Source organism: Schistocerca nitens, chromosome 7 (genome assembly GCF_023898315.1).
Source record: "Schistocerca nitens isolate TAMUIC-IGC-003100 chromosome 7, iqSchNite1.1, whole genome shotgun sequence".
NCBI classification, from domain to species: Eukaryota; Metazoa; Arthropoda; class Insecta; order Orthoptera; family Acrididae; genus Schistocerca; species Schistocerca nitens.
In genome coordinates, this window is record NC_064620.1 from 308,652,399 (window position 1) to 308,659,898 (window position 7,500).

A 7,500-nucleotide genomic window follows, 5' to 3' on the forward strand; every position below is an offset into this window, starting at 1 on the left:
CCCTAAACGTGCTCTAAGTCTGTGCGCGACCGCGTCGCTCACTGTACGGATTCCGATGCTGAGCGATCAGCTATGGGCCGCCCCATCCACGTCGGTCCCCGTGGGCGTTGCACTCGCAGTCGCAAAGACTCTGGGCAATGGCTATGTGCGCTCCGCAATATATTACTGGGACGAGTAATGAGGGTCCGAGCCCCCAGTGTGGGGAAAGTGTTTCGCAGCCCTGACCCACCGGCACGGTGTTGCGTCCCCCCACCTCAAACATGTGACGTAGTCACACCACCGGTTTTGACTAATAGACAGAATGTTTATAATCATATGCCATACACCGGGGGACGATGCCGCGAGGTGTAGCTAGCTAGTGCAGTCGCACCGCTACTACTGTACAGAGATAGAACAGGCATTGACTATACATACATTAAGCTTATACACGGCGGTGCTTAGTAATACGCGCAGTCATCGGAATATAGATAACACATACAACTGTCCCTATACATGCTGAACGTCTGTGCACACAATGTCAACCACACGTCACCCACACACTCCATCACCCACTAGTCTATGCCTGTAACAGACGCAGACACAACATCTAAGTACCAGCATGGAACAACATCCAGTGCATCCTCTCGGCCACAGTACACCATCCACACTATGATAACCAGACCGGGACGTCGAACCAGAAAACTGAATATCCCACTCTTCCTACAACCACCATTGCTCAGATACGCCACCAACACCCACACATGTCCTACACAGGGGTGCACCCAACAGCACCACACTGCCGCATCTCACAGCACATAAACAATGGCAGGAATGAAAGACACAGGTGTGCCACTCCTTTGCCACAAACACAGAACGGGCGCGCCACCTGCCATGAGCCACAAGTGCAACTGACGTGACATATCTGATAGTGCCTCAGGCGTCCACTTACTACCATCACTATCAACGAACCTCGCCACCCCACCCCCCCCCCCCACACACACCATCCCTTAACCCAACTTCTGCCTTAACCTAACCCAACTTCTGCCTTAACCTAACCCAACTTCTGCCTTAACCTAACCCAACTTCTGCCTTAACCTAACCCAACTTCTGCCTTAACCTAACCCAACTTCTGCCTTAACCTAACCCAACTTCTGCCTTAACCTAACCCAACTTCTGCCTTAACCTAACCCAACTTCTGCCTTAACCTAACCCAACTTCTGCCTTAACCTAACCCAACTTCTGCCTTAACCTAACCCAACTTCTGCCTTAACCTAACCCAACTTCTGCCTTAACCTAACCCAAGTTGCGCCTTAACCTAACCCAAGTTGCGCCTTAACCTAACCCAAGTTGCGCCTTAACCTAACCCAAGTTGCGCCTTAACCTAACCCAAGTTGCGCCTTAACCTAACCCAAGTTGCGCCTTAACCTAACCCAAGTTGCGCCTTAACCTAACCCAAGTTGCGCCCTAACCTAACCCACGTTGCGCCTTAACCTAACCCACGTTGCGCCTTAACCTAACCCACGTTGCGCCCTAACCTAACCCACGTTGCGCCCTAACCTAACCCACGTTGCGCCCTAACCTAACCTACGTTGCGCCCTAACCTAACCTACGTTGCGCCCTAACCTAACCTACGTTGCGCCCTAACCTAACCTACGTTGGGCCCTAACCTAACCCACGTTGCGCCCTAACCTAACCCACGTTGCGCCCTAACCTAACCCACGTTGCGCCCAAACCTAACCCACGTTGCGCCCTAACCTAACCCACGTTGCGCCCTAACCTAACCCACGTTGCGCCCTAACCTAACCCACGTTGCGCCCTAACCTAACCCACGTTGCGCCCTAACCTAACCCACGTTGCGCCCTAACCTAACCTACGTTGCGCCCTCACCTAACCCAAGTTGCGCCCTAACCTAACCCACGTTGCGCCCTAACCTAACCCACGTTGCGCCCTAACCTAACCCACGTTGCGCCCTAACCTAACCCACGTTGCGCCCTAACCTAACCCACGTTGCGCCCTAACCTAACCCAAGTTGCGCCTTAACCTAACCCACGTTGCGCCTTAACCTGCCCTGTAATTGTTAGTTATATGAATCTAGGAATTCGTGTAGCGTTGCCTAATTGCAACCATCTCAACATAGTTCACTTCGCGCACACTGTGGTGTTCTGCGTATTGATTCATTTTACGGTGCGTACCCTCACATCTTGCGAGTGTTGCTTACTTTCCACATGGTCCCGCTATCCACTGTATTGTGTACTGCAATAGGACGTATATCGCCCCCGCCCCCCCCCCCCCCTCCCCTCCTGTCACCTCTAGCTCGTCGGTCAGGAGTTCGCGTGTTGAATGCGCTTCGCAGCTGTGCAATGGCATTCGCATACGTACGCTGGCCACCTTCCACGTGTTCTTTCGTGCACACGTCGCAGCGTGTATGTATGCTGATGGAGTGCGTCGTGACACACAACATCCAGGCATGCAAGACTCGTAGAAGTCGCAAATGTAGATGGATGTCTACGTTTGCTGCCCAAGTTACGCAAATGAACTGGAAATCCGTTGTTGCGCGGTTGTTCGCGCTGGAGGTGAATCGTTGATATCGACGATCGGTACAGGTATTAACCGGTTGCTTCAGCGACACCCGTCATACCCACGAACGTGAGTGGGCATGTGGGTATGAAGCGATACGCGGCGGTGGCTGGGTGGGACCGTCCCCGGCCGGTGAGGGGGGGGCGCCCGGCGTGCTGGCCGCGCGCTGCGTGGGCGCACGCGCGGCAGCCGGCTGGTGGGGGCGCCCAGTGGCAGGCGCGCCGGCTGACGGAGGCGGCAGGCGGCGCATCTGCGTGCCGGCGCACCCAGCGCGCGGCGCCGTGCGGCCAAAGTGGGTCCTCCCGGGCCCGGTGCGAAGCGCGGTGGACATCTGCAGTGTGCTGGTCCGATTGAGGACTGTGTGCGTTGAGGATGCGCCGCCGCCCGGCACTCGGCGCCGCGACGCCGTCTGCTGCTCGGTCGCCCCCGCGGTTCTCGCAGGTGGTTTGTATCGCAGCTGTGCGGATGTGTTGGCGCGTGCGCTGTGCTGGGAGAGTTCGCTTTGGCACCCAAGTGGGGCTCTGCCCCTCTGTGGCGCTGGCGTTGGAGCTGCCCGGTCACTGTTTGTGGCCGCGTGTTGTCTCCCGCCGGCAACACCACGACAGCACGCTCCCGGGCCTCTGTCGGCAGCGGCAAGCTCAGTTGGGAGCACGGGTGGTCGCACTGAAAGCGTCTACTCGCCTATCTCCGGGCGATTGCGCCTCTCTCGAACCCGACCAAGTACTTAGGACGGCGCTGCGCGCCGCCGGGACCTGAGAGGGTTTCGAGGTGTATCGTGCAGGGGAGCCCAGCCTCCTCCTGTTTGCAGAATAATTGAGCGGACGCTTGCGTGTTCGCGCGGGCCCCCGGGACACACTCCCGGGCGGCCGGCTGCTCAGCTCTAGTTGACGCAGCTCCCTGGTTGATCCTGCCAGTAGTCATATGCTTGTCTCAAAGATTAAGCCATGCATGTCTCAGTACAAGCCGCATTAAGGTGAAACCGCGAATGGCTCATTAAATCAGTTATGGTTCCTTAGATCGTACCCACGTTACTTGGATAACTGTGGTAATTCTAGAGCTAATACATGCAAACAGAGTCCCGACCAGAGATGGAAGGGACGCTTTTATTAGATCAAAACCAATCGGTCGGCTCGTCCGGTCCGTTTGCCTTGGTGACTCTGAATAACTTTGGGCTGATCGCACGGTCTTCGTACCGGCGACGCATCTTTCAAATGTCTGCCTTATCAACTGTCGATGGTAGGTTCTGCGCCTACCATGGTTGTAACGGGTAATGGGGAATCAGGGTTCGATTCCGGAGAGGGAGCCTGAGAAACGGCTACCACATCCAAGGAAGGCAGCAGGCGCGCAAATTACCCACTCCCGGCACGGGGAGGTAGTGACGAAAAATAACGATACGGGACTCATCCGAGGCCCCGTAATCGGAATGAGTACACTTTAAATCCTTTAACGAGTATCTATTGGAGGGCAAGTCTGGTGCCAGCAGCCGCGGTAATTCCAGCTCCAATAGCGTATATTAAAGTTGTTGCGGTTAAAAAGCTCGTAGTTGGATTTGTGTCCCACGCTGTTGGTTCACCGCCCGTCGGTGTTTAACTGGCATGTATCGTGGGACGTCCTGCCGGTGGGGCGAGCCGAAGGCGTGCGACCGCCTCGTGCGTGCTCGTGCGTCCCGAGGCGGACCCCGTTGAAATCCTACCAGGGTGCTCTTTATTGAGTGTCTCGGTGGGCCGGCACGTTTACTTTGAACAAATTAGAGTGCTTAAAGCAGGCAAGCCCGCCTGAATACTGTGTGCATGGAATAATGGAATAGGACCTCGGTTCTATTTTGTTGGTTTTCGGAACCCGAGGTAATGATTAATAGGGACAGGCGGGGGCATTCGTATTGCGACGTTAGAGGTGAAATTCTTGGATCGTCGCAAGACGAACAGAAGCGAAAGCATTTGCCAAGTATGTTTTCATTAATCAAGAACGAAAGTTAGAGGTTCGAAGGCGATCAGATACCGCCCTAGTTCTAACCATAAACGATGCCAGCCAGCGATCCGCCGCAGTTCCTCCGATGACTCGGCGGGCAGCCTCCGGGAAACCAAAGCTTTTGGGTTCCGGGGGAAGTATGGTTGCAAAGCTGAAACTTAAAGGAATTGACGGAAGGGCACCACCAGGAGTGGAGCCTGCGGCTTAATTTGACTCAACACGGGAAACCTCACCAGGCCCGGACACCGGAAGGATTGACAGATTGATAGCTCTTTCTTGATTCGGTGGGTGGTGGTGCATGGCCGTTCTTAGTTGGTGGAGCGATTTGTCTGGTTAATTCCGATAACGAACGAGACTCTAGCCTGCTAACTAGTCGCGTGACATCCTTCGTGCTGTCAGCGATTACTTTTCTTCTTAGAGGGACAGGCGGCTTCTAGCCGCACGAGATTGAGCAATAACAGGTCTGTGATGCCCTTAGATGTTCTGGGCCGCACGCGCGCTACACTGAAGGAATCAGCGTGTCTTCCTAGGCCGAAAGGTCGGGGTAACCCGCTGAACCTCCTTCGTGCTAGGGATTGGGGCTTGCAATTGTTCCCCATGAACGAGGAATTCCCAGTAAGCGCGAGTCATAAGCTCGCGTTGATTACGTCCCTGCCCTTTGTACACACCGCCCGTCGCTACTACCGATTGAATGATTTAGTGAGGTCTTCGGACTGGTACGCGGCATCGACTCTGTCGTTGCCGATGCTACCGGAAAGATGACCAAACTTGATCATTTAGAGGAAGTAAAAGTCGTAACAAGGTTTCCGTAGGTGAACCTGCGGAAGGATCATTACCGACTAGACTGCATGTCTTTCGATGTGCGTGTCGTGTCGTGCAACACGCTACCTGTACGGCTCGCAGTAGCTGTGCGCCGCGTGCGGGACCACGCGTGCTTCTCAAAACTAACGGAAAATGTTGTGTGGTACGAGCGCTGAAGCTCTGGAGCGGCTGGCCTGCGGCACCTGGCGCCTCGCGCCGGTTTTGAATGACGTTCGCCCGAGTGCCTGTCCGCTCCGGAGTGGAGCCGTACGACGCCCATCGGCCGTGAGGCCGTTGGACACAAAACACTGGAACAGGGGCCGTCGAACGCCTCAGTCCCGCCTATGCAACTGTTTTGAAAGAGACAGTGGAAACTGTAAAAAGATCACCCAGGACGGTGGATCACTCGGCTCGTGGGTCGATGAAGAACGCAGCAAATTGCGCGTCGACATGTGAACTGCAGGACACATGAACATCGACGTTTCGAACGCACATTGCGGTCCATGGATTCCGTTCCCGGGCCACGTCTGGCTGAGGGTCGGCTACGTAAACTGAAGCGCGCGGCGTTTGTCCCGCTTCGGAGACGTGGGTGTGTCGTGCCGGCCTGTGGGGCCGGCCACGTCCCCTCAAACGAGCGATGCGCGCCCGTCGCCTGGCGGTTCGCATACCGGTACTGTCTCGGTAGCGTGCACAGCCGGCTGGCGGTGTGGCGTGCGACACCTCGTACAACGACCTCAGAGCAGGCGAGACTACCCGCTGAATTTAAGCATATTACTAAGCGGAGGAAAAGAAACTAACAAGGATTCCCCCAGTAGCGGCGAGCGAACAGGGAAGAGTCCAGCACCGAACCCCGCAGGCTGCCGCCTGTCGTGGCATGTGGTGTTTGGGAGGGTCCACTACCCCGACGCCTCGCGCCGAGCCCAAGTCCAACTTGAATGAGGCCACGGCCCGTAGAGGGTGCCAGGCCCGTAGCGGCCGGTGCGAGCGTCGGCGGGACCTCTCCTTCGAGTCGGGTTGCTTGAGAGTGCAGCTCCAAGTGGGTGGTAAACTCCATCTGAGACTAAATATGACCACGAGACCGATAGCGAACAAGTACCGTGAGGGAAAGTTGAAAAGAACTTTGAAGAGAGAGTTCAAAAGTACGTGAAACCGTTCTGGGGTAAACGTGAGAAGTCCGAAAGGTCGAACGGGTGAGATTCACGCCCATCCGGCCACTGGCCTCCGCCCTCGGCAGATGGGGCCGGCCGCCCGCGCGGAGCAATCCGCGGCGGGGTCGTGTCCGGTTGCCTTTCCACTCGCCGCGGGGTGGGGCCGTTCCGGTGTGCGGTGGGCCGCACTTCTCCCCTAGTAGGACGTCGCGACCCGCTGGGTGCCGGCCTACGGCCCGGGTGCGCAGCCTGTCCTTCCGCGGGCCTCGGTTCGCGTCTGTTGGGCAGAGCCCCGGTGTCCTGGCTGGCTGCTCGGCGGTATATCTGGAGGAGTCGATTCGCCCCTTTGGGCGCTCGGGCTCCCGGCAAGCGCGCGCGGTTCTTCCCGGATGACGGACCTACCTGGCCCGGCCCCGGACCCGCGCCGCTGTTGGCTCGGGATGCTCTCGGGCGGAATAATCGCTCCCGTCAGCGGCGCTTCAGCTTTGGACAATTTCACGACCCGTCTTGAAACACGGACCAAGGAGTCTAACATGTGCGCGAGTCATTGGGCTGTACGAAACCTAAAGGCGTAATGAAAGTGAAGGTCTCGCCTTGCGCGGGCCGAGGGAGGATGGGGCTTCCCCGCCCTTCACGGGGCGGCGGCCTCCGCACTCCCGGGGCGTCTCGTCCTCATTGCGAGGTGAGGCGCACCTAGAGCGTACACGTTGGGACCCGAAAGATGGTGAACTATGCCTGGCCAGGACGAAGTCAGGGGAAACCCTGATGGAGGTCCGTAGCGATTCTGACGTGCAAATCGATCGTCGGAGCTGGGTATAGGGGCGAAAGACTAATCGAACCATCTAGTAGCTGGTTCCCTCCGAAGTTTCCCTCAGGATAGCTGGTGCTCGTACGAGTCTCATCCGGTAAAGCGAATGATTAGAGGCCTTGGGGCCGAAACGACCTCAACCTATTCTCAAACTTTAAATGGGTGAGATCTCCGGCTTGCTTGATATGCTGAAGCCGCGAGCAAACGACTCGGATCGGA

The 7,500-nt window shown here is 56.8% G+C and overlaps 2 non-coding genes and 1 pseudogene across 2 annotated transcripts; all 3 read left to right on the forward strand.

Moving 5' to 3' along the window:
- The first annotated feature begins 3,450 nt into the window (after positions 1-3,450).
- LOC126197259 (small subunit ribosomal RNA) lies at positions 3,451-5,359 on the forward strand. Its single transcript, XR_007539637.1, has one exon. It is a non-coding gene; the product is annotated as a small subunit ribosomal RNA (ribosomal RNA).
- A 352-nt stretch (positions 5,360-5,711) lies between these two features.
- On the forward strand, positions 5,712-5,866 carry LOC126196354 (5.8S ribosomal RNA). The gene has a single exon (XR_007538871.1). It is a non-coding gene; the product is annotated as a 5.8S ribosomal RNA (ribosomal RNA).
- Positions 5,867-6,054: 188 nt separating this feature from the next.
- LOC126197758 (large subunit ribosomal RNA) overlaps positions 6,055-7,500 on the forward strand; it is a 4,802-nt pseudogene continuing 3,356 nt past the window's right edge.